The sequence below is a fragment of the Dermacentor albipictus genome, chromosome 9 (assembly GCF_038994185.2).
Source record: "Dermacentor albipictus isolate Rhodes 1998 colony chromosome 9, USDA_Dalb.pri_finalv2, whole genome shotgun sequence".
Taxonomy (NCBI): Eukaryota; Metazoa; Arthropoda; class Arachnida; order Ixodida; family Ixodidae; genus Dermacentor; species Dermacentor albipictus.
The window spans coordinates 20,212,155-20,237,657 of NC_091829.1; the positions used below are offsets into that span (position 1 = coordinate 20,212,155).

Consider the following 25,503-nt stretch of genomic DNA (forward strand, 5'->3'; position numbering starts at 1 on the left):
TCAGGCTCCTACGTACGGGAATCAGCAGTATCCCTCAGGCACGCAAGAACACCCGGGGATACAATGTTTTTATCACTGTAAGTGCCATTTGATGTCATACTAAAAGCCATAAAATGCAAGGGAAAGGTTGTTGCTTATACAAAAAGGGCTACCTTAATTCATTCTGCTTGAACAGCTGTCGTAGCAGGAGTGCACTTAGGGATCACAAGGGTGAGCGCACTCCACCAGACGGCCGCGGTACGAGCAGACGATACCAAATCGTGCGCTTTGACGTCTTGAGCTAAGCCGACTAATATCGCACACGCAAAGTACTATTTCCTCGCGCGAATCTCCCGCTAATTGAAATGCAACGTCACGCACGAAGGTCTCGAGAATCGGGCGTTCACATGACGCAGAGGCGTCTTGACCACCGTATATAGCGCGACGGGCGAGCGCAACCGCATACACGTATCTGCAACTCGTATATAACAGTCGGTAAGAGTGTGCAGACGACAAAGAAGACGACGACGACGACGCCTCGAGAAATTCAATGAGCGAGCCCGTTCGCGTACCTCAAGGCTTGCCGGTAAATAGGTCGGCCGGCCACTTCTGGATCGCGAGCGACCACGGAAGATACGGTTTACGCGTTTCGTGGCGTCGGCGTGGGCGGCGGCGAACGTGTCCGATTCCAACCGTCGGCGCCAAGTGAAGTGGTTCGGCCGAGGTCGTGGGCGCTTCTCGACAAATGCGCACCAACTACACAAGGAAGACGGGCCCGAAACTTAAGAAACGGCTTCTAAAACGAGCGGCGAAGAGGGATGCATCTGCAATGCGAATCACGACGCCACCTGCGAAGCAAGCACGAGTTGTATCTTTCAGATGGAAGCGGGCTCCTCTCGAAGGAGTCGTTAAGGTTTACATCTTCAATGTGTGTTCAGCACGTGTGTGCCTTGAATAAAGGAGTGGCTGAAACGACTTTCCGTACCCGTAAAATAATGGTTTCAAGCTGTTCGACAGGTGGCGGCGGATGAGGTGTGTATACTTGCCTAAAGAAGAGCGCGTGGGCGTCCAGGAAGCCCGTAGACGGACCGGAAGTGGTGGCGATAGCCGGCAGCGGAAGTGGGCGGGCGCCACGGTGACGTCACGGTGATACGGCCGGCGCAGCAGCTGACGGTCGCCAGGGGTGCGCATCGAATCCTGCAGAATCGAGATAGGAGAGTTAAGATTGAGAAAACGCGAAGTCCGGAAGGTTCGAAAGTACGCCTTGAACTTTAACTACGCCAAACAGAGCCGCGTTGAAAAGCAGTGACACTTGCACATGGTCATTCTGTTAGGTTACACATTATATTAGGATAAAATAAATTCAGATTTGATCATAATAGAATTTGTTGTTGGGTTAGTTGGTTCGACTGGCCCAGTAAGGTTTTATCATGTAGCAGCGCAAATTATGGCCCCTTGACGAGAAGAGACGAGACAGGCAATTTTGCCGTCTCAACAGTGCACAAAAATTAGGCGTCTACAAGCGGTAGGGAGAATTACGCAGATCCAACGCCATGTTGGAATCGGTGTGAAGCGATGCCCTGATGAATCAGTTATATCAGTTCTGTAAAACGAAACACGATGCGTACAACTGTCTTTATGGTCATCTATGCAACGCGTCTTATGCAATTTTTATGTTTATGTACCGCATGCCAGTCATAACCTTAGTGTGATGCAATGTTTAAGCGCTACACGGTTGCCATTCTAAGCCGAGATGCAAGCTGCAGTTCGTTCGAATGCTTAGTCCAGACGGCGACGCAGTGACGTCACGGTGACGAAGCTGATGGTTGTCGAGGAGGGTCCTCCAAGAAATCTTCGCTTTAACGTTTGCCTAAATATAAATATGTAGTGGGGATAAATCCTTAAAGTATCTCTAATATATTTTGTTGCATGCATATTAGTAAACATTTACGACATCAAAAAAGCACATCGAAAACACAAAAATGAAAAACTCTGGCACACACGTTAGGCTTAAGGAGATGCGGCATGCAAAGACCACAATGTTCCCCTCAGGGCGCGTTTAATTTTTTTGTGCAGAATCGTTCTAAAACACGCAACGTTGCGGCATTGCGATATATTAACTAACTTTATGTCGTTCAACACGAACAGCAAAAAAACAAAAGAGAGGGTTTACATGGATGAGTTTACATGAATTGTCTATTTAATAGATCCAACACCTTGTATAGACATACGCGTATTCAAATACAGTGAAAGCTCGTTAATTCGAACTTCAATAATTCCAATTTATGGATAATTCGAACTGTACGATTTGGTCCGGCCAAGCTCCATAGAAGTCTATGTATGAAAAAGTCCGTTAATTCGAACGCGAGAAGGTTCCCTCACGAATAATTCGAACTACGCTCGCCTGGCACACGGCCAGAGAAACGCGCCTACTGCCTACACACAAGGCTGTATTGCCTCCGAAACGGAGAGAACGGCGAGAGAAGGCGAAATCGGACAAAAATCTAACCGACGCGGGGTCAGCCAGAAGGCAGCGGCGGCTGCCGCCTCTCCGTTCTACGTAACCTCGGAGACTTCTTGCCCGTTGCGAATCTCGGAGGCTTTGCAAATCTTGTACAGCTGCTAATGTTGTGCGGAGATGGCACGGCAAGCTCCAAAACACAGCGAATCAAGTACGTCGCAGCTGCGCTTGCAATCAAGAACCAACGAATCAGGGCCTTCGCCACCTTCACATGTTCAGCGTCTTTGTCTCGGCAGCCTTCATCGGTTGTGCACCTCTGTTTTCAGCTTAGGAGGTATCGGCCGTCGCGATTCATTGGGATGGTGTTAAGCCTCGGCTAACGTTCGTTTCGGTGGACATCGGTGGTGTGGCACAGTCGGACCCAGAGCTTCGACTTGAAGATCGCGTGTGCCCGCGGCACACGCCATCACTTTCTGACATGCCCTACTGCTTCCAAATCGCAGTGTACTGTTGCCCTCCTTCACTTTCGTTAGTTCGAACTTTCGTTAATTCGAATTGAAGCGGCTTCCCCTTGCGGTTCGAATTAACGAGCTTTTACTGTACTTCCTAAAGCTTGGCAACGTAATGGTTTGTAAGGGCAACGTTCGCTGGCAGAGGCCTTCGTCCTGCAGCAGGCTAATGATAATGATATGATAATGACGACGATGATCTGATAATTATTAGTTATACAGCCCCTCTAAATGCAAAGAAGAGAGGAGATTTCTCTTCTATACGTACCAAGCTTGCTTCGTTTCACATTGTGGACAGCAAGTGACATAGTGCAGTCAGATGAGGTATAGCTTAGCGAGAAAAGGGTGGACAGGTTACTCTTTGCCACTCCTTATCAATTTTTGTTCCTCTACATGGAGGCGCCCAGATTAGGCCTTCGCACGACATTACTAAATCGTTCGCCACCCTCTTGATAACGCGCTGGTCACTGAGAACAGCTTCGACGGCTCGACTCCAAAATGTGCCGATACATCCCCTGGTTCGCTAATCCCGTGGCAACAAAACAACGCGAACAAACGGAACTAAAGCAGGACGCGACGAGAGGGCTTTGAGCAACTGAAGCCGGCCGTGATTAATGGGCACAGACCGTAGCATGATGCGTTAAGACGGGAAGCCCCGGGTATCACGCACCGGATGCAGACCTGTCCAGAAGCAACAGGCGGATAACGCAGAAAGACGGTTCGGGACACGTGTAACAAGGAATCTTGCACTGTCTTTATGCGTGTATGAAAGCAAGAAAGAAAGAAAGAAAGAAAGAAAGAAAGAAAGAAAGAAAGAAAGAAAGAAAGAAAGAAAGAAAGAAAGAAAGAAAGAAGACATTGCCACAACGAGCTTCAGAAGTCTGAGACCGTACGCGAACGTACAGGCTTGTAGCACACCACACACAATGCCACGCTAGCCGCATCCCTGGACAAAGGAAGAGAAATGAGACGTCGTCGCGCTACTGACGTCAAGACTCCGGGTCGTGGTCAACTGGAAAATCCGGAGAGCCACCCTCCCTCCCCCCGGAGGCGAGGCGTTGGGATTGACCGCGAGATCGAAATTGGCCTCTGCCGTCGCGATAATGCCGCAACAGGGTGAGGTGAGGTATAAGCACAGCGAGGCGTCAGATCCGCCTAGTACGTGCCAACGTTCACGGTCGACGGTACCGAATGAGACGCGAAGTGAAGATCAGTGAATGTTTTTTTTTATATATATATTAAGTGTACGGTGTCAAATGTTACTGATAGAAACGTGAGAGAAATAAGCAAAAAGGTGCGAACGAGTTGGTTGAGAAGTGTCTGAGTGCTCAGAGGCAGGTCGGCCGGACGCACGTCCCGTTTGCTACCTTACGTAGTTGGAAGTCTGTCAATGAATGGAAGGAAAGTAAAAAGTTGCCCTCTAGTAGTAGTGCAAACCGCTTTTTGAGAAGTCATAATGAAATTAATTTGTAGTACTGCCCTCGCTGTGATATCCGGCTATCGTCGATTGTGTGATCTATCAGTAATAAAGATTGTTGTTGGCCTTTACTGCATTCTCCTTTCAATGTATACGCGGTTATCTTGTATATCCGTGCATGCGAGAGTCGTTGGAAATAAATTCTCAATTGTGAATTCAGAGCATTTCCCTTCTTCGTTTCGTCTTGTGCATAATTCTTCTACTTTTATCTTATGCGCTGTTGCTTCCAAGAATGGATAGAGAACGCTACCGGTGAGCATAATCGGAGGTCCGCGTTGACAACACAGGTGGTCACTGTATATATCTAGCTATCCACTCGCGGGCATCTCAAAGGCAAGTACGAAGTATCAACAAATGGGTTTCTTGAAGTACCACCCTGGAGGAAAGTCTGACGCCACCATCTATGTGAGCTCCTCAAGGGGCGCTGTGACACTGCGACAATGACGGGATACGAAACATTTCGGCTTGTCTTGAACGGGGCTTCGCCCGAAACGCGTTCGTGGCGGCGCCAGTGAACTTTTCCAGGTATCCAAGTCTTCGGCACGAAACCTCCGTCACGAAACGCAATTAAAGTCGTTGCATCGAACGACATTTGTGGAACTTCATGTCATTATCCCCGCACGCTGTCACGTGGGCAAAACCAATGTCATTTGAAAATGATGACAGTGAACGCAGACCGTTTTCCTTCTCCGAATTCGGCAACCATTCGCTCATATAGCATTCACGTACGTTGCTAACTGCACTTTCTGGCGTAACTACTTAGGCTTTGATAAATGGTTAGAGTAACACGGTAAAATCGGTTTCTTACACTTTGTATTAGAGAATAGTGAACTATCGTGACCGACATGACCAGACGTTACCGTCAAGATGGCAAGCGCCTCCGACAAAAAATCTAAACTAAAGCTCCAGTCCAAACAGCCAGACAATCAGATACAAAAAGGCAAGACCTGTTTTCCAGGAACATGCTATGTATGAAGTTCGCCTTGCCACAAGAAATATTTTTTTTTTAAATAAGACGTTTTCGTTTAGCCAGTGAGACCCTTTAGAGCCAACGGTAGACTGTTGCAAAGTTTAACTCCCGTGAATTGCGTCCATCTTTCATCGTGCACATCACGAGCAAGCGGTATAGGTTAAAGTTACCCTGCGTGGGCACCGATGACTATACCGGCGGAGGCGACATGGGATGGGTTTCCCGGGTCGCTGGTGAATAATGGATGCGAAATACAAGTGGGCCGACAGGATTTCCGAAGCGCCGCTGACTCGGAAGAACTGAGACCCTGAACGAGCCTCAGCGCTCCGCCTATAGCAGCAGAGGCGCTACAGACGCTGTCGTCTGTCCTCGTTTGGACGACAGAAGACAGCCCCGCGTTGAGCTTGGCTTCGGGAAACGTGATAGACCTACCCGAACATGCTAAGGGGTCCGCATCGGTCTGTTTTTTCGGCACTGATAGTGAGGCAAAGGGAAAGTGGCAACTGTAGTGCGGGAGGTTAAATTACAATAGAAAAGCGAACTGCACTGCACTCTTCACTCACTAAAGATGTAATACGCCTAATACGGGGCCTTTAAGGAAATGAAATAAAAAGAAGCTACTGCCAGTCCTCCACAGATTAGAATAACAGCAGGCTCAGGTGTGTTTCCAATCCGACAAGGAGCAATAGGCAACACAACATGGCTAGGTGCGGTGCTCCGGCTTGGTTCGGTTTGGTTTCGTTTGGTTTTGTCTAATCTCGTCTGCTTTGCTGTGAGTGTTGCTCTGTACTACGCCATGTTGTGCTTTGGCTTGGTTCGGTCTTGCTATCTGTGTGGCGTTCTGCACTGTGTTTTCTCCATAGGGTTTCGTTTTGGCTGGCTTACTATGTGGCACGGCGTTCTGTACTTTGCTGTGCTGTGCTATGCTGTGCTATATTGTTCCGTGCTGTGCGTGTAATGTGTTGCGCCATGATGTGGATCGGTGCTGCTTGTGGTCTCTGTGCGAGTGTGCGTGCGTGCGAGTGGGTTGCTTGTATCGAGTAACCTTTGCGGACATCCTGACACATCTTCGGCAGTAGCCACTCTTTCGCAAGCGTCATCAAATCCGCAGTGAACACGTATGGAAAGACGCGTTGGTTGCACGTTTCCGAGATAAACGAGTAGGCGACGGCGACTACCCTTTTTTTTCCAAAGGTCGCGCGTCACGGCCCGCACGTTCGCGATTCGCGCTTGAAGCGCAGAGAGATCAACGCGCTGAAAAAAGAACGGAAGGAAGGGTTAAGCCGTCTTCGCACGGCACCGTGTCCTGGAGGGAAATCCCCTCATCTCCGAAGCAAGGGAGGTTCGTAATATATTTAGAGAACGGGCGCGAAAAAAAAAAAGTCGGGAGCAAGAAGTCTAAAGCCCGATAATGCGCAAATGTCGCCGTTGATGATAAAGCGTTAAAACGATCCGGCCGAGTTCACGCTCACATCTTTTTCGCGTTGTGCGCGATGATATATTCGCGAAACGGCGAACGCTCGATATAGCACTCAATCTAGCGTCCCATTAGGTATTTCTCTCTCTCCTCGCATCCCTGTCCTTTAAAGACTTCACAATACAAGAGTGGGATGGGGGAAGGGGATGGGAGGGCTCGACAATCTGTCGCAAAGAGTTTGCGCACCTTTCTGGGGCTCAAAAGAAAAAAAGGTGAGAAAGACAGAAAAGAAAGAAAGCGAAACTCAAGTCGACACAGATTACGAAGAGCACGGAGAATATAGACCGTGACTGATGAGTCTTGAAGGCGATAGAGCAGAGGAAATGCATACACCGAAGCGTATATATTGAAAGGTGAGGTCATTCACAAGGTTACAGATCGAGGACGTAGAACAGCCGTCAAAGAATGGGCTACACGGTCTTCAACCATTGAACTGTGAGCACAGAACACACAGGCACGCAGTGCATAGAACGCACGTGCACCTGATAGCCGTTGATATGGGGGCAGGCAGGCACTCGCTCATGGCAATCAGGCTCAGGGGCCGCGAAAGGTCGTTTACCAAGGGTGAGTAGTTTCTAACAGCACAACTCAAAATCGACGTAACAACCGTTTCTAAAGCGCGCGGCAGCATATGCCGGAAGGAGAGCAGTTTTCAACGCAACAGTGCTGCTTTCAGGCACGTTAGTTGCACGGAACGCACTTTCTCGCTGTACAGTTGGGTAGCGTATACTGGTAAATTACACGAAGAAGGCCATAAAAAAAAAAAAAGATAACTTCGATGGGGGCCGAAATTCAAAAAACGTCCTTGCACAGTGCACAGGGTGCACCGAAGTGCCCCACTAATGTGGAAAGTTGGGCTAGTCGGTGATTAATCATCATACAGTGTCGTGTGTTCTTGTGTGTCTTCGCCGTGTCCGTGTCAGTGCGCTGCTTCACCAGCAAGGTATGATGCCCAAGTACGGCGTGCCTCGTAATCGGATCGTGATTTCGGCCCTAAAATTCCATGCATTTACTTGGTTTATTATAACGAAAGATAGGACAGAGCGCAGAATGAAGTCGTGTGAACTTGTTCGCTATGAACCAACCAGGGCGCAACGGAACACCTACGCACTCTTTCACCATTACCTTTTATTGCTAAACGCACTAGGGGGATCGTGTGAGTGCTACGTTCACCGCTGATGACGCATGCTCCCAATAAACGGCAAAGGGTGAAGTGAACGTATGTGTTGAGAATAGGTGAGTGCTTATGTAGGACAGGACAGCTGACGCATCCAGTTCGTTAGGCACGTCGACTAATGTGGACTGCGTTACCGTGAGGCACGTCGGTAGGTGAGCGTCTGGTGATGCGGACTGCGATACCATAACACATATTGGGCGTTATGGATGGCGCTCTATCGTAAGGCGCATCGCTAGGCACATCGATAGGCACATCCGTAAGCACATCGGGCAATGTGGATTGCGCGGCTGGCGCATGAAAAGTCAACACAATACTTATCTCCCGACGAGTACTACGTAGGCTGCGACAAACCTGCTTCCAGAGAAATACTATGCGAGTGCTTCCAGGAAGGAAGTGTTGGAACCTTTGCACACTTTTTAGGCTGCTTTCGGATAAGCCCATCTTATATTGCGTCGGTGCCTAGAATTTTTGTAGCCGTACGGTGGTCTGCACAAAGCTAACGAATTAAAAGAGACACGTAATATGGCGCATAAAGAGCATTGTCGGCCGTTCAGTGTGACGAGATCGAAGGACACAAGAACTGAACGTTAAGAATAAGGAATGTAAAGTGATTAACAAAGGCACTGACCCGTGCAACGAACTCAAGGAAGCATATACTTCTGGAGATGTTAACGTTGATGTTGAGTCGTTTTCTTTTTCTGCGAGGGGAATTAGTAGCACTGCGGGAACCTAGAACTGCGAACTAACGCCGACATTCCAAAAAAGAAACGAGAAAAGCAAGAATGAAATAAAAGTTTATTCACTCACTCACTCAAAAGCAAGAATGTCGCCGCATAAACAGCCCCTTTAGCAACGCAAGTTAGAAGAAGCTTCGGTAAAAGATGATGATGAAGATGGTGCTGGCTGCGGTGGATCTAAACGCGAACCATGGCCAATCCCCCCCGCTTGTGGTATACTTGCCAAAGTTGAAGGTAACACCAACAACAACCTTCCCGCAGTTATTTATGCATCGCCATAGAGAAATTCCTCCGCCAATCGCTTCAGTTCTTATTGTTAAGCTCATCGTACGTTGGTTTCTTCGCTCATACTTTCCTTGCAGATATTTTATTACTGCCATTCATTCAGAATGACTATCCAAGATCAACTCTTTGCTCTGCTTACATTTCATTTGTGTGCGCGCGTATTTGGTTTAATTATTTCAATCTTGCAAGAGGTTGAGTGCTATGTTTACACATTCCTTCATTTAACATATGTGATCGCTGTTGTTTGTGTTTTCATTGAAAATTTTCTCTACCGTCTCGTTAGGTTCTCGGCCTATCCGTCACAGGTGGTTTACATTTGGTCACACTATCACTATCACCATCACCACACCACCACCATCACCACACCACCACCATCACCACACCACCACCACCACCACCACCACCATCATCATCATTATCATGAGCAACAATAACAAAAACAACAACACTAAAAACACACGAAGAAGACAGCGCAACGAACTGACTTGCCATGTTTTATGGACACAGCCGCAACAAACAACAACAACAACAACAACAACAACAACAACAACAACAACAACTTGTCTGCAGAACCAAGAGGCGATACTCTCACAAGAGTGCGTGGTGGACGGGAGGAACCGAAATCACGCCGCAGGCGAAAATCCCCCCAATTGTCGCAAGCCACACGTAGCGCGAACTTTTTTAAAGATAGCACAAACAAGCACCCGAAAGAGAGAAATATGGGTCCTACCTACCGTCGCAAAATCGTAAAAAGCCGATAGACTAGAATAGAGAAACAGGGGAAAAAGATAATGAAATGATGGTCAGTACGGAGAAAGAAAAAAGAAAGGGGGGAGTGTATAGAAAGAATCTAATGGGAAGCACCGCTTCAGCGTTCGCGTATTAGTCCATAGAAGGACGGCGAGCGTAGCGAACAGCGAACCAATTCAGATAAGAGCTTTCGCTCCTCAATACACGAGTGAGATGCCACGCCTGTCCAGATCGCACCCCCTCTTCCCTACTTTTTACCCCACCCCGGTTCTCCTATACTGCCTTTCCAACATTGTGTTCGTACTAAGATGTGTATCTATTTTTAATTTTTAAAGCCCTCGCTTTTATTTTTTTCTTCATCGTACAGGTTTTTCGTACGTTCCGGGTTTCGGCCGCACCATTCCCGCCTACACGTGAACTGCCTACTGCGAAGCTATCGGGCCGGCGTAACTTTTATCTTGTCACGTTGTCATTAAAAGAGTAAGGGGAACCTCGTACAGAAAAAAAAAAAAGGAATGTAAGGAAATACGTAAGGTAACGACGACCCATCGCGCTAATTTTCGTCGAGTTGTATTGACGGAGCGCTATAGAAGTGTTAAATATAAAGAGTGTGTTAAAAGAGAAGGAGGAGGGAACTGCGTACAGTTGAGTGAGAAAGAGAAGGGGCAAGAAAAAAAAAAAAAAACGGGCGTTGCTGTTGGTGGTGGTGGCGGCTGTTATAAGCTCTCAGCTCTAGCTCTCTCACCTTCCCTCCCCCTTCTCTCACGCCAAAGCCTGCGAGAAAGGGCTCCAGGTGGCGCTTCTAGCACTCGCACCCTCCTCTCCAGCTCTAAGCCCGCCTCACGTGTTTCATATTCGGGCGAGCGGTGGGAGAGGAGAACAGCGTGTTTTCAAAGAAAGAAAGAAAGAAAGAAAGAAAGAAAGAAAGAAAGAAAGGCAGGAAGAAAGAGGCCGCCATAAATCATGATTAAATCGCCTCGCGACTTTCGGCCTCAGCCTCGTAGAGGAGGGAGAGGATGAGAACGAGGTCGAGCATGCGAACGAGTGCAGACGTCAAAGAGAGAGAGAGAGAGAGAGAGGAGGGAGTGGGAGACTAATGCGAAACAGTTTGAAACGGCGATAGGAAGATGTGCAGAACCGCGTTATGGCATGTCGGTGGAAGTCGGGCAAATTTCCGGCATGCTGCGACTTTTTTTTTATTTTTTTTTGTAAATTTAACCGTCCTGGTTGTCCCTAAGGCTCCGCATTTATATCACACGCGCTTTGGCGCTATCGCCTCTTGACATGGCCACTGACAGTTTCCTTCCGAGCGCTAAAAATAAGGAAAAGAAAAAGAAACGAAATAAAGAACAAATGTAGTCGCATTATATATATATATTAAAAAAAAGAATGCGAAGGGCCAATTCATCCCGTTTTGGGATCTCGGAGAACCGTGGGCGAGCCGGGCTGATTTTGTGTGCTTGACGTTGTTATTCTTCGTTTGTTTCGATTGTGTTCCTCTTTTTTCAGCGTAGGACGCAGGAATAAATATACCTCACGAAGCGATTTTTAAAATTTCTATTTTGTCCTACACGCTTATGTCTCCTGCGGTGAAGGGCCCAAGGTCGTTGTCGCTGGATACAAGGCGGAGCGTAGATCCCTGCCGCGAAAGCCGCGTTTTAAATTATAGCGCAGCGGGGTATAACTGACACACCGCGAACCGTATTTTGTGCCGACACGCTCGACGATTACACGCTTTCCTAGAACGAAGTGTGCCGTAGAGAGTCTAACGGCTAACTCCAGGGCGACTGAATCTGTACACCTGCGCCACTCGAAAGCTATATGGGTCTCCGTTTATTTATTCATTTTCTTCCCAGGACAAGAGCCGTGTTGATACAAAGTTTATAGCTTATCGCGAATCCAGGACACTCCACCAGCCGTGACTCGGCTGATAAATGAACAAAGCAAAAAAAAAAAAAAATCGAGAGAACTGTGAATCATTGCCATTGCGTCTGGTAACTTTACGCAGAAGTGGGAGAGGGGCTTGGCTGAAACCGACGGTGGTGGGTGTAACGAAAAACTTCGTGAATTCGGCCCCAGTTTACTGAGTAAGGCAAGTTGTTCTCGACACATCTACGCAACCGCGGCTGTTGCCTTTTCTTCCCAAGAATGAAGAAACAGTGCTGCGTCACTTACGCCTGGGCGTTGCAATCGCCAATGCATCTTCTTTTTTTTTTTTTTTTTGCGATGACCGATAGCACCGAGTGCAATGCCTGCGGCGTCGATGAAACGATGGAACACCTCCTATGTCACAACCCGTCGTTTGAAAATGAAAGACATGATCTCCACGCATCTCTAGCTCAGCTAGATGGAAAGCCCTTCACACTGAACAAGATGTTGGTACCATGGCCTCGCATACCGTAACTTTACAAAAGGTCATCAAAAGCGTTGCTGTGATTTCCCAAGACTACTGGACTGAGCGACCGTCTGTGATATACAGGTAGAGCAAACAACTGTCCCTCGTCGGCAGGGGCGTAGCCAGGGGGGGGGGCTTATGGGGCTTCAGCCCCCTCCGAAATTTTTTCGTGTTGTCCATGCACCGCCGACCAAAGCGACCCCCGGCGCCGGAAATCACTCTGGATTATGTCTAGAATGTCTTTTTGACGCTCGAAAAGACATTTAACCGCGAAGATTGCAAACTCGGGCTGGATTTCGTGGCAACGCCCATAACCGGGAGTCATATAACGCCAAGCAGTCCCATCCGAGCACAAAGTTTCAAGGGCCCTTTGATGGTGAGCGGGCTCGCCGCGGCATCTCACTGAGGCCACGGAATCTATGGAGCGCATGGATATCAATTGCAAAACTTTATAGGTATAAATCTCATAAGCTCTTGATGTGAAAGGTGCATTGACATTTCCAAAGTTGTGCTTTAGATTTTCAATTGCGGAACATTGTGGGTTTAATGCTGTTATAAATATTTGACGCCAGAGGTCCATTGATTTTCTAAAGACTTACATCGGAACATACAACGAGACAAGCCAAATCAACACACCAGCAGACGAGTTGACAAAGAAGGCAGCGAGGTCCAATGAGACGAAACGTTGGGGTGGTTCATTTGTGCCGTCATGTCATATAAAAAAATATCAACATTTTTTTAACCTACGCCAGAATATCCATGTCAAGACTCTAAAGCCAGCCAAAGTAACTACCTTCTTATTTAATTTTTTCTACTTTGACTTTTATTCGCGAGGCCACATCGAGCCTCTTCATTTTTTTTTTGTTTTTTGTTCTCGCTATCCTACCCGCGAGCTGCCAGAGACAGCCAGAGCGCATACGTTTTTCTCGTATGGCCCCGACCACCGTGCGGTGCACTTCGGTGCGTGTTCGGTTTGCTCTGGCCAAGTGCATTTTCACCTGACATAGTTTTGGACGCTTTCTGGCTAGCAGACGAGAAAAAAAAAAAACAATGGTCGCTCGGCGCCATCAGTGTGGGGACTCGAAGGATTGCACCGCATTCCTTGAGCGGAACCTTTCCGGAAAGTCTTGTTTCGCCGCTGTAGGATACTGAGCATTATGCGTATGGTTCTCAGTGGACCAAGCGTCTCATGTTTTCTTCGGTATTCCTTCCGTAGCCCCATTAGGTGCCCGAAGTAGGCATTCGATTCTGGCCAACATACTTTCCTATGCGTTTTTTTTTCATTTCGGTGCCTCCGCCTCACACAAAAAAATACATTGTTGCGGCGCAGCGAATTGTCGCATGGTGAAAGTTCGATTTTGATACTTCTTTTGCGGAAAGTAATGGGTGACGGGACGCTTCAGTTGCCGGATACGTTTATTATATTATTGCGAAAACAATTATATGGACACTCCAGGCGCATTCCTGCCGTCGCCGTCGCCCTCATGTTTCGTATAAAGTCCAATGGTGATAACATCGTGACCACGCGCTGCATGCTGTATGTGCGAGTGAAAGCGTAGGAGGGGAGGTAGAATGGGTGAGCCGACGATGGTGGCTCAGACTTGTGTGCGCAAAGGAGAAAAGCGGGGAGCAAGCGCGTCGCCTTCCGTCGCGCGCAATGCATCGGGGGGAGTGGATGGAATGGGGGCGGAATCTAGGATTCTGTGAATCTATGATTGTGCAACATGTTTATTTGCCTTGTTTGACGCAATATATACAGTTACTTCTTCTTACATACATAGACTCATTGGAGACTTAAATGTATACTTAAATATATTGTTGCGAGGTTTCGTGTATACATGCAGTGAACTTTGTTTCCAGTGACACTTTTTTGTCCTTTATCAAGCCGTATTTTCGCATTTCTAATGTACCAGGGCGAGTCAAATGAAAGTGAGCCTACCCTAACCACGCAATAATGGTTCGGCTCATTACCTGCGAGGCATGCGCGTAGAAGAATGGCATGTCTCATTTACAAAAGCGACACGCAGGTGTGAAAAATGTTCTTTAATGCTCTCATACACTGGGCTGAATGTGGTTGCGTCACATTATGGACACTTCAAAAGTTGAACAGCTCGGTGTCGCGAAGTTTTTGACAGATGAAGGTGTTTCCAAAACAGAAATTAATCACCATATGGCTGCCGTGTACGTTGAACACTGCATTTCACTGACCACTGTGAAGCGTTGGAGCAAACGGTTCAAAGGACGTTGCAAAGACATTCTAAGACCGTGCCAAAACCATCGTGCAATCATCCCCCCACAATTCCAAAGGTTCATGAGCTGCTGAAACGAGAACGGAGGATAAGCATCGATGAACTGGCAGACCGTCTGAACATCAGTCACGGTTCGGTTCACGCCATAATTCATGAGCTTCTTGGTTATTGGCTCTTTGGTGCGCAATGGATCCCCAAGATTTGGATCCATCGCGAGAAGACGGAGAAGTTTCGCGCTGCCTTGACTCATCTGATCGGGTATCACAATGAGGATGACGACTTCTTGTTTGCAACTGTGATCGGGGACGAACCTTGGTGCCACTACTACGAGCCTGAAACACGACGGCAAAGCTTACAGTGGAAACATTCGAATTTACCACGCCCAAAGAACGTAAAGGCCATCATTTCCGCTGGAAAGGTGTTGTTGACTTTTTTTTTTCGATCGACAGGGTCCATTACTGATAGAATTCGCTAAATCTTGAGAGGCTATCAATTGTTTCCGATATTGTGAAACGCCAGAACGGCAACGTGTCGCAATCAAGAACGAACAACGTGGAAAATTGACGAATGGGGTTATCTTGTTCCACGACAATGCCTGTCCCCATGTCGCTTATGTGGTTAATAGAAAACTGGCAAAGTTCAAGTGGGAAACGCTGCAACATCCGCCATAGAGCTCAGACCTGTCACCTTGCGACTTCTACATTTTGGGGCAACCGAAAGAAACAGCTCAACGGAACCAGATACAGACTTTTTGAAGCAGCAACCCAAGGAGTTTTATAAGACGGGAATCACGCTACTCGTTAGTCAATAGGACAAATGTCTAAATTTTCACGAAGACTACTTTTAAATAAGGTACCCCGTTGTTGGCTCATTCATTTGACTTGCCCTCATATATCTTGCAGAACTCCTGCTTTTTATGCGTGCTCTCTGTCGCGACTATAACTTCGGTGCAATTACTCACGATACTCGACAAGGGACAGCTACTCCTGCATAATACATTAGAACAAACGACAGCGTCATTGAGATTTTTCACTGGCCGTTGCATATATACAAAAATGTAAGCACGGTTCTTGAATGACAAAGTTTCATTAACATATTTGTCCTCAACTTGTTCAGTTCATTGCCTTTTAATTTTTCATATCAGTGGCATGCACTGCTTTCCTGGTTTCTAACTGATATAGTTCTAAAGTTCGTGTGATGTTTTATTTACTTAATAAATAGACAAAAAACATGGAAGCATTGACGTCAGTTATGTTGGGCACAATTTTTGGCACATACGAGCATAATATTTTATGAAAAAATACATATTTTACTTGTAATTACAGTGCGTAGCTTTCAAGAATTCGTTTGCAGCATCTTTGGCAATGACAATGCAGTTATTATTCATGTATTTGATCACTCGATAAATTGTTTAAGAGGAAGCTTTAGCTCGGGCCCAATCCGACGCGGCCTATTCAAATACTTGTAAAACGTAGAAACGCTTTTCTGAGATAATCCTGCTAATCGCTTTTATTGAAATTGGTTGCATTTGAGAGAGAAAGCTATATCTTAGTGTCTGTTGGAAACAGAACTTCGATTTAGGGCCTGAATTTTGTTTAAAACATTTTGAAAAATTGGAAAGTTCGAAAAAATAGAAGCACGACGTTTACAAATTATTAGCTATACATGAAGAACATATATTTTGGTTCTGTAAACGGCATTTATTATACCAGTCAAGGCGGACAAGTTTGCTGTGTCAATTTGTATCTTACGTGAATTGGTTACGTTGTGTACAAGGGTTCTGCAAAAGACGTATTTCCACAATACTAAATTTTTTTGAGATTCATCTGTAACATATCTATTTTGTCCACTGTAGATGTACTATTAGATGCAATTCACAGAATTGTGATATAATTTTTCATTGTTGAGTCACTGAGTTTTAAACTTGATAGTTCCGTTTTCTGAAAATTTTCAATTTTGTCCAATATTTAATAAATGATTGACCACCTAAATGAAAAATTCGAAACCAGTAGTCACTAGATTTTAAGTTTTTTTTTTCAAATGCAACAAACCTCATCAAATTTGGTGCAGTGGTTGCCGAGAAAAACGAATGCTTCTTTTATATGTGTGTAGATAGGAGCGCCCGAGCTAAAGCTTCCTCTTAAGGAGGAGGCGGAGCTGCAACGTGCAGCTATATATATATATATATATATTGGGCCAGTGGCGTAGCCCCCCCCCCCCCCCCCCCGAACAAAATTTCTGGCTACGCCACTGCTCGTCGGTGATATCAAGAGTGGACTTTCTCTTACCTTAATCTCCCCACCCCCTCCCCTCCCCACCCTCTTGCAGGGTAGCGTAGCCCATTGCCGTGCTCAGTCCTGCTTGCCTCCCTGCCTTTCATTTAACCTCTCTCCTCTCTGGGCCCGGTTTTCTCGCACGCTGCACAAAACGAACCCGTTCAGATTCTCCAATTTTTGTATTCATATGCTAATTGACTCCGTATTAGTGCGTACCGTTGGCTGTATTGGAACCGCGAACATCTGCACCTGCGACTCTTAAGTGAGTCAAATTGCTGTCTTAAGAAAACGAGAGCCATCAACAAAAGCATGCTGTTCACCAGGTTCAGGGCCGTAACAAAAAAAATTATCAATTGATTACGTACTGCCAGATGAACAAAGCCACACTGTATACTTTGACAAAGTTATCGAATTCTTCTACGGACTTTCTTACATAGAAAATCCCAGCCGTGGGCACAGTTCATTTTTTTCTTCATTCCTTCTCGATGATATAACCTTCAGTTTCGGCCAACTCTTGAAAGATATAAAACTGAAGAGTTCACTATAACATGTCAGAGCGCCAAAGTGTGTGATTGCGTACCTAGCTGTTACGAAAAAAAAAAGAAGTGTACAATTCAACAACGCGGTTCATGTTTTTTCAGCATGTCTGCCCTCCTCTAGCACTACAGTTGTTTCCGAGCTTTTCCTTGGGCATTTGCTAATTTCCTTCAGATATTTTCAATTATGTTAAGTACGTTAATTCAAAGTATGCAAATTATCTGCAAAAGTCAGTAATCTTTCTTAAAAGAGCGTCATTGAACATCAAAGCAAACTTTATTGTAACGTATTTATTTATTTATTTATTTATTTTCTTTAGCAACTTTTCGGTTATAGGTTAACTGACGAGACGAGACTTTCCGCACGAAAATTAACTGCTGAGTGTTGTTTGGTATCACTGTGCTCGTAATCAGTAATTAAAGACGACCTTTCGGGTGACTTCATCGAGACCTACAATCACAAGATAAGCGACAGTGACTATAACAACAGTGGTAATATTGATACAGTGATTGGAGATACAACATGTGACCGTGTGAAGCACATGGCAGTTAATTGCAAAAGAAGAAAGCTCATTATAATTGACGGTGGCCAAATTCGTGGTCAAACAAGTCAAGAAATGAATAGTTATGGAGGGAAAAAGCCGTCGTAAACAACAGTGGATTTTCATGAGAAATTTAAGAGAACCCTCATAAAGGCTCTTTTCTTTTTTAACTATATTTTCTGTCGTCCAAGCACCTCCACGGAATGAGGGCGACTAAAAAAAACCATTTAGCCCGAGTCACTCTCGCTAACTGGCGCGGGGATTTATGATCTCTGCGACCAACAACATTCACGGGACCTTCGCGCTGCACGTACAAGCCATATGTTATACTAGGGGTGTGGCGCAGAAAATCAGCAGCGAATTCGCGACGGTTGCTCCAGTTGGAAAAATGCCAGCAGCATACCAGCAGTGGCGACGTGTCGCAGGCCATTTAGCAGAGCCACGCAAAATCTCGCCAAAAAGGTAAAAAAAAAATTAAAATAAAAGTAACAGAAAAAAAAATACGCGGGAACAGCTATAGTGCTTAAGCTGCTTAGTCATGACATTAAGATAAGACGTCAACTGGACACGTCTTCCGATTGTACGTTTGTCGATAGATTGCCGGTCCCCCTCGCCTCCCCCCCCCCCCCGCCCTAGAGATTTGCGTGGCGGTGATGTCACCCTAAAGTACGAGTCGCCGTAGTGAACAAGATACGAACCGTGCGTGGCGTAGGAGTTGCTCGGCGGGCAAGCTGTTCCACTTAGGGCACATCTGCGCTCAAGGTGCGTTACCGGGGCCCGCGTCTTCTAAACTGGGCCAAAGTTATTTACGACACAATCAATTCGGCCGGCGTCCCGGACGTTGATCAGTACCGCAGCACGGGAGCACAGCGGGCGAACGTCGGCCCTCTATGCGCGTGCGTGAAACGCAGACGTACGGTTAGATTACAGCACACATTGCTATAGCTATAGGACGAAGGCAATACTAAGAAGCCCACGACATCGTGTTTCTCGAAAAACAACAACCACAACGGTTATGGCGTTCAAGATTGCGACATGAGGCTGTACGGAACATATGGAAAAAGCGCACACTGCCCATTGGGAAAGTTCGTAAAACAAGAGACTCAAGTGTGTGTGTGGGGGCGTGGTCTTCGCAATCTCCCGAGGTCACGGTTGTGCAGGTTCACGGCGGAATAGGCCTGCCGCACCGCACGCAATCGCATACGTGCGGCTGTCCCACTTTTCTTATTTCGTTTCCTTCTTAGAGTCTTCCAACAACTCGAAAGCCATTTTTCGTGGTCGGCTGCGTGGGTGTGTCCATTTCGTGCGATACAGGGTGCGTACGGTTCCGGCTGCCAACTTCCACTCCAAGACGCGCTTAAGCGAAGTGAAATCGGCCACCGCATAGCAGACGGCATAAAAACGGCAGCGCGCACAAAAGGTTCCCATATAGTGCGGGTATAAGGCGGTAAGATTTAGAGCCTGTGGCCGGACCGGTCCGTGGTGCCTCTTATACACACCATACGACAGTGGAGTTCTCTGTATGCACGAAATTATTGTTATTATTTGTTTTGAACACATATGTACAAATAACAGGAAAGGGAAAGCGAGGAGCAGGCTGGCAACTGCCACCGGGAGGGGCACAACGCCTGCCTGCTCTTCAGGAGGGAGGTGACAGCAACACAGAAATGGGAGACAGGAAGGAGGGGAGGAAAGAAGAAAGGAAGAGCAACAGGACAAATCTAAAGAATAAAGTTTAGCACACAGTACAGATCCACAAAAACAACCTTCCGAGAAGAACACGGTGTTACGTTAAACTGAATGTATGTGCGCCATACAATCATGTCATTAAAACTTCTTTCTGGGCAAGTTGGTGCATACTTGACATAAAAACTGTTTACTTAACTGACATAAACTGTTTGCGCTGTAAACAGTTTTTATGTCAAACATACAATCATGTGCACCTGATTATTTCTATAAGAAAAAAACAGTGTTGTTATTGTGACTAAATGATGTCTTTTTTTTTTTTCACGGGTCCGATGCGCCGTACACTTCCACACCACTGGAGGAAAAAAAAAACATATGCATGACGAATCGGCTTGTATGTATAACCCACCTGTACTGCCGCTACAGATGTCCTGGTTGACGACTCTGTTTATCTGCGTGATCACGCGCAGTGAAGCAACACGCGTTGCCCAAATGTCATCGCTGTAACAGGCACGCCTGCCAAGCGCATCGTTCCTTTAACAAAACGAACAGCTTTGCAGAAGCGTTCGGCTATTCGCGCATATACCGACAACCATCGTCGATGCTATCTACACAATTATTTTTTTCTTCTTCTTCTAACAAGGAACTCTCGGGAGCACGCGTTACGTCGATATCAGTCCAGAGGGTGCGGCCGCCCGACGATATCAACCCCATTAACACTTCTTAACATACCACCAAGACTATAATTACAGAAGGGCCCGATTCCGGGAACGCTTCTGTTGCTACTTGCAAAGCAAGCACCGGGGAAATTTGGCTCACGCTACCTAGTTGTCCGCCAGCTCACTAGAAAGGAAAAAAAGCTTGCTACGGTCTTACACCAGGCCGATACACCTTCATCAGTGCTCGGATTGCGGCAAAATCGTTTCGGACGCTCACATACAGCCGGCGCCTCGGCAGATACCACTGGCGCGTTTGAGCTGGCTTGGCTCGGCTCGGCTACAAAAAGAGCAATCGCTCGGCTAGCGGGCAAGGAAGGCAGGGGAGAGATATGAGATAGCTGTTAAGCGGCCTGGTTAATGACGCGCTTCGCGGAAGGGTCACCTGCGAATGAGTGCAGCCGCACGGCCTAATCTCACCACTTCATCTTCAGCAGCGCGCAAAGTTCCCTTGCAAGACCTTTCCTGCAAGAGTGCCTGGAGCCCAACCCCTTCTTTCGCCCTAACTTTTTTTTTTTCTCCAAGCCGAACACTTTCTTTGCAGCTGAGAGAACGACGTCCACACTAAGGACAACAAATCCGATCGTTCCATATTCTATTGATTGATCAAAACATTTTCTTTACATCGCCGGTATTGCAAAGGTGCACAGGTCTACACCCCTCAAGATGGCGCTGGAACTTACGCTCCTGCAAACCTGCCGTAGGCGAATCAGTGGCTATGGCAATCTGCTGCTGAACAAGAGGTCAAGGGTTCTATACACTGTTTCGGCGGCCGCATTTTAATGCGGACGGAATGCAGAAACGCTCGTGAGGCAAGAAGCGTTAAGTGAACCTTAACGTACCCCAGGTGGCCAATTCAATTCTGAACCTTCCTCTTTATACAGTGCCTCACATAGCCCTTGCATTGTTTCGGATTGCTAAAATTCTTCGGTAAAGCAATGAAATAGGGAAATAGACAGTGTTGCTCGGAAAACGACAAGTCATTTGAATTATAACAACGTCGATAAACACCATCAGCATTGTCTGACAAAGAGGCCCAAAGAAAATACAAACGTCAAAACACAACACAAGAATGGGACGAATGATAGTGACAATCAAAGGCAGCTTAGCTTGTACACTCCGTTTTGTGCTCTTCTTGAGCTGTATTTTTTTTTTCGCGTTTGAAACATGTGCAGGCCAGTCCAAATCAGCACCCCTCTACAGTACACTTGATGAACAGATTTTATAGGTTGGGAAAAACGTTTATGAGTGGCCAGTAAGAGCGACCAATAAGTTAGACATCTCGACAAGGAGCAGCAACCCATAAATAGGAGTGCCGGGCTTGGGATAAATAGAATTCTGTCACTATAAATTTTGGTATCCTATACTGCACTTACTATACTTACTATGCTACACTGCATCACTATACATTTTACGCACGCCCACCTTTCGTAAAGTCAGTAAGCCCTCCCCCACCTCCCTTTCCTTTTCTTCTTGACACCGCTAAATATTACTTTGTTTCTTTTTTTTTCAATTTCGTTCATGACGTGTCAAAAACTATCACCACAATGCCGTCATGGCAAAAGAAGTCGCCAGGCAGCAAAAAAAAAAAAAAAAAAAAGCCTCCCCAAGTCCCAACCCAGTCAGCCACGTCACTTTTTCAGCATCAAGTATGCGTGCTCCAAGTGTTGCACTGAGCGCAAGTTTGCCGCCGGCTGGGTTTACGTGAAGTCATTTTCATGGAGAATGCGCCGTACTTACGGCACATATGTCAGGTCACCGCTAGGTAATAGCTGGCTCCCGTCTTTCCCTACCATAGTTTTATAATAAATTTAAAAGATTATTTCGGCCTCGTCGTTACGTCGTTCTCGCTAACATTTCGCAGCCAAGATCACCTTTCTTTCTTTCTTTCTTTCTTTCTTTCTTTCTTTCTTTTGATTCACGTTGTTCAATGAAGCATTTGGTGACTTTGCTCCCTTGGTTCATGCAGAAAAAAGGGAAACACCGCCATTGCATGTACACCTAGACATTATAGATGCGAGCCACTGGAAAAACGTACACTGATTTCGCTCCCTCTGGGCAACTAAGCGTCCTGACACCCCCCCCCCCCCCCCATATAGAAACAAATATAAATAAAAAATAAACAGGGGTGACAAGTGTTTGAACGTCAACGATGCGAACCAAAACAAAATTCAGTCTTGCCGCGATGTGTGGACGAGAACGGTGCAGTGGTGAAGCGCGAAATCTTCCAATGTTGCCCGAATAAAAACACAAGTCACTGTATAAACGTTAGGACCAAACACTTTCGGGACAAAGGAAATGCTTTCGTTATAACGAGTCAGCTATCGCGATCTTTTCAAGCGGGTCGACGATCTCGTCAGAAGCCGGACCCCCCTCTCCAAACCCCCGTCCGAGCCATCGGTCTTCCGGAATGCCCATACCGTGAGCGAACTCATATCGGGACGATCGCTTTCGCAAGTCGCGCGCTCTCCTCACGCCACGTCAGACGAAGACACCCTTATGTGGCGAGCTCGCAAAGACGGTTCTAAACTCAGCGGTTGCAGGCAAGCAAGCAAGCAAGCAAGCGCGCACACACACACACACTGCGTATAAGCCTTTTCAATCTCGCTTAAACGATGGGCGTCCCGCGGCTGCATCTTTCCGGTAGGTGGCAGCATCTCCGCGCGAGGGCCGCGATATTAGCGCCGCGGGGGTGCCGCCAAAGAACTTTCCGGAGTGCGTCCGGCTTAATGGCTTCACATCGCGAGGTGACGTCGAACGGCGAGAGCCTGATCTATCTCGACGCGGTATCTCTCTACACGTTGTATACCCGCGAAAACGGTGCAGCGTTTTCTGGGCGTTATAGGGCCATAGATTAAACTGACGCTCTCATAAGGCGGACCGGCATGCCGAACTTCTTCCTCGTCGTGGTCAGGTATGTTCCATTGTACCTTCTTCAGGGGACTGCTCATGAAGGTACCCCGCTTGGTGTAGTAATGCCAGCGAGCGGCACAACTCCTGACGGCACAACAAATAAGAAATTTGTCCGGTGCTAGGCTACATTTTGTCCTTGGCACCCTTAGCCCGGCCCACCCACCCACTTTCTCACTTCTGGTGCCACCCCCTCCCCCTCTTTCTTTCTTTGGTGTTGTTTTCTCGCGCACGATAGACTATATAACCGGCCCGTTCCAGAGTCTCTCGCAGCCTCTACAAAACTGCACCAATTTAGTGAGCGGGTATATACCAAGCACACACACAAAAAAAGTTACCTGGCCCATAACTGGGCGTCGCGCCCAGCGGCGTTACCCGTAGTCGGCAACCTGCCAGGGGGACGACGTTTCGGACCCCGCAGGGCGACGTGTCGGAGAGGAAGGGGCCCGGTCCGCCTAAATGCGGTGGCGTGGCTCGCCGCACCTTTCCAGCATGCTTTTTTATTATTATTACTATTATTTTTATCATTATTATTCGAACTGGCGCGGCGAGCGGCGGAATCGATCCCGCCCCGACCATGACGGCGACGACGTCGACCGAAATTTGGGAAGCGCCGCGTCGCACGTGGGACGCGCCGCTGATCGCCCAGCGCGATTAAATTGGGCGCACACTCATCGCGCCCGAAAGACCCTCTTGGAGGCAAGCACCGAGAGCTGCTAAGACGGCCCGACAGCCGCAACAAGCGCACGGAATGGCTCTCTTATTTTGTTAATTGTTTCTCTATTTTTTTTCCCCAAGCAATGGACAGCAGGATCACCTTCTGAAAGCCCAGGCAGGATTGCATAGAGCGGTGCAGCTTCGCCTCGCGGAAGTTGTACATACCGTTCATAAAATAGCCGGAACGTTCTCCGGTCGTGTAATGTAACTGCTGGAAGCTGCATGAGTATAGGAAATGCGTTGAAGCATTTCTTGCGTAGGTGGGGCAGGCGTCGTGAGGTTGATTCTGAACGCGTGGGTGAGGGCCCGCTTCGTCTGCGACCTTGTGACGAAGAGTACTTGGTGCGCGTTCGACTACGGACTGCGCAATTCAGAGCAACCGGGAACAAGACGGTGTCGTCCGGCCGCGTACGATCTGCAGGAAGATGAGTACCGGAAGTTAGTTAGTTAGTCATTTATTTAGTTAGTTAATTCGAGTTTAATGGCGCAAAAGCGACATAGGCCATGCTGTGCCAGTCACAGGACAGTACAAGATCCAATGTTAAGGCAGCAATAGTCGTTGGTCGATGGCTTCCCGCGTGGTTGGTCATGGTGATGTTTCCCAACACGCTGGTGAAGGGCCCACTTCGATTTTGACATTTTCACAGCGAGAGAACTCGGTCGCTGGTTCGCTTCCTGCAACTGCTCGCTTCAGAGAGAACACGCGTTGAAGCGTTCTCGCATGTCTGGAGCAGCGTCATGATCGTGGTTGCCAACGCATGAGTGACCCCCTTCTACTGCGACACAGTAACACGGCCTTAGTACTAGGTTGCAGGTTCGATACCCGACTGCGGCTGTACACGTACATAAAGCAACAAATATGTAATAGCATCGTACGGTGGCGTTTAATGTTGTTTCTGGAAAGTGAGTGGGAAGTGTGTTCAGTCCTTCCTGGTTGGGGCCATATCGCCGTGAACGTGTTTGCTAATGCGTGGATGATCCGCTTCCACAATGACATTTGAGATGATTGCTGCCTGCACATTCAGGGTTGGTTGAAAGTCACTGCCACAGTGTAGCTGCTGGAACTTAATTACATTATGGCATCGATGTGAAGTATAAAACAAGCCAATGTGGCTTCGAGCACGTCGGTGACATCTGCTGTTGCCCAGCGAATGTGTTATTTGTAACATTCGATGCGAGGCAGAGGGTTCGAATCCCGACACCGGCGGTCGCACTTCGCTCGAGGCGAAACGCGAGAACGCGCAGAAACGTTGATCATCGTACGAGAGCCTGAAGTAGCCGAAAGTAGCCCCGAACCCTACGTCACAGCATCGCCGAACGCCCAGGCCTATCTTTGGGAAGCAAATCTTTTATGAATACAAAATTCAGCAGCATCAAACTGGTTGGAATATAGCTTGTAAACGTCAACTTCTGTCGCCTGATAAGGCGAAATACTAATTCCGTGATGTTGAGGGAGTAATTCCATAAAGTTCATTGAGGACGCAGATTCAAGCCTCTGGCCTCCTTGCTCAGTGACATCAATTATGTACCAGAAGCTTGTAATCCAAAGGTCACGCGATATTATGGAAGTACAAATAACAAAAACAATGACGCAGGTTTTTCCCAGCTGATTCATTGGAAATTTATACATTCACTACGTCGGATGGAGCACTAA

General features: G+C 47.2%; 2 protein-coding genes across 5 annotated transcripts in view; one reads left to right on the plus strand and one right to left on the minus strand.

The window, feature by feature from the left end:
* Nucleotides 1–25,503, plus strand: part of LOC135917325 (acetylcholinesterase-1-like) — a 121,627-nt gene that overhangs the window by 47,114 nt on the left and 49,010 nt on the right. The gene's annotated exons all lie outside the window — the stretch shown is intronic.
* Nucleotides 1–25,503, minus strand: part of LOC135917327 (lactadherin-like) — a 127,349-nt gene that overhangs the window by 47,065 nt on the left and 54,781 nt on the right. For 3 of the 4 annotated variants that reach the window (XM_065450913.2, XM_065450915.1, XM_065450912.1), the window contains exon 2: nt 1,026–1,176. The gene's annotated coding sequence lies outside the window, so the exon portion shown is untranslated. Of the gene's footprint in view, nt 1–1,025; nt 1,177–18,518; nt 18,694–25,503 lie in introns of those variants that run through there. The other variant, XM_065450914.2, reaches the window with a different exon arrangement.